Genomic DNA, 1,356 nt, shown 5'->3' with positions numbered 1-1,356 from the left:
GAGAGAGAGAGAGAGAGAGAGAGAGAGAGAGAGAGGGGAAGAGAGAGAGAAACACCATAACACTTGTTGAAGCTACAGAAATCAAAAATTTGGTATTATATTGTAATCTCAAAAAATCTTCCGACATTATTTCACCGGAAGTTGTATTGGTATTTCTTGAGCTCTTAGACGGCAATCAAGGCTGCATGTATATATGTGTATATGTGTAATGTATATGAGAGTTTAGATATGTATATATACATGTGTGTGTGTGTGCGTTGTTCCTCGTTGCTATTGGCTTTGCACGGTCTTTATTTAATAATCACAAGAACACACAACAACCGACTGAAGAAACAAATCTAACAAGTATTCTGATATGGATTGTCTCCGGCCGCGACAAAAGGGATTATAAGTTTAGATTCTTCTACACCCCTCTCCACACCGCCACGCACATACACACGCATACACACATACACACCTATACACGAACACAAATACACTTGCACTCAAGAACACGCACGAATACACACACACGTACACATAAACCACGTATGAAAACGTGTTTAAATACGTTTGCATGCAATGACACACATTCTTTCATATATATACATATATGTGTATGTGTGTATGCATATATTTGTGTATACACGTATACACTCACACATACGTATGCATATATAAATGCATAATACGTATGTATATACATATGCATATATGTACATTATATATATATATATAACCTAGCGACACTTATATACATATACACACATATCTGTATGTATTTATAAATATACACATACATATATATAGATACTTATAGATACGCACACACACACACACACACACACACACTGGCGGTATTTGTATAATAAATAAAAAAGCAAATCCCGTATTTGCCAATAATCTCTTACAACTTTGTCCAGTTATGTCTTGCAATCTTTCCTCTTTTGCTCGCCTCTTGTCTTCAATTTTTTTACTTTTTCTTCTTAATATTTTTTTCATCCGTTTTCACTTCTTCATCCCTTTCTACTCTGTCGTACCCTTCTTGTTCTCCGTTTTTCTTTTCTTTCCTTCTTTCTTCTTCTTCTTCTTCTTCTTCTTCTTCTTCTTCTTCTTCTTCTTCTTCTTCTTCTTCGTCTTCTTCCGTCTCTACTTCATTCTTTTGTTCTCGCGTATATTTCTTATTTTTCTTGTTTTTTCCTCCTCCTTTTCTTTCTCTTCCTCTTCTTTCTCCTCCTCCTACTCTTTCTAGGAAACGGTCAAGGGTTTTTGCCTCCGTCATAGTCTGTGACGGAAAGTTGGGGCGAAAATTATGCGTCCTTTAATTACAAAGACACAATGAATAAAGAAAAACTCCAAAGACTTCCATCGGAATCG

The 1,356-nt window shown here is 35.8% G+C and overlaps 1 protein-coding gene across 1 annotated transcript in view; it reads right to left on the bottom strand.

Moving 5' to 3' along the window:
* The window catches only part of LOC106874426 (nuclear receptor subfamily 2 group E member 1), a 53,641-nt gene that overhangs the window by 31,410 nt on the left and 20,875 nt on the right, over window positions 1-1,356 (bottom strand). The gene's annotated exons all lie outside the window — the stretch shown is intronic.

The sequence above is a fragment of the Octopus bimaculoides genome, chromosome 22 (assembly GCF_001194135.2).
Source record: "Octopus bimaculoides isolate UCB-OBI-ISO-001 chromosome 22, ASM119413v2, whole genome shotgun sequence".
NCBI classification, from domain to species: domain Eukaryota; kingdom Metazoa; phylum Mollusca; class Cephalopoda; order Octopoda; family Octopodidae; genus Octopus; species Octopus bimaculoides.
The sequence above is the reverse complement of the archived record's forward strand: the minus strand, read 5'-3'. Positions and strand labels throughout refer to the sequence as shown.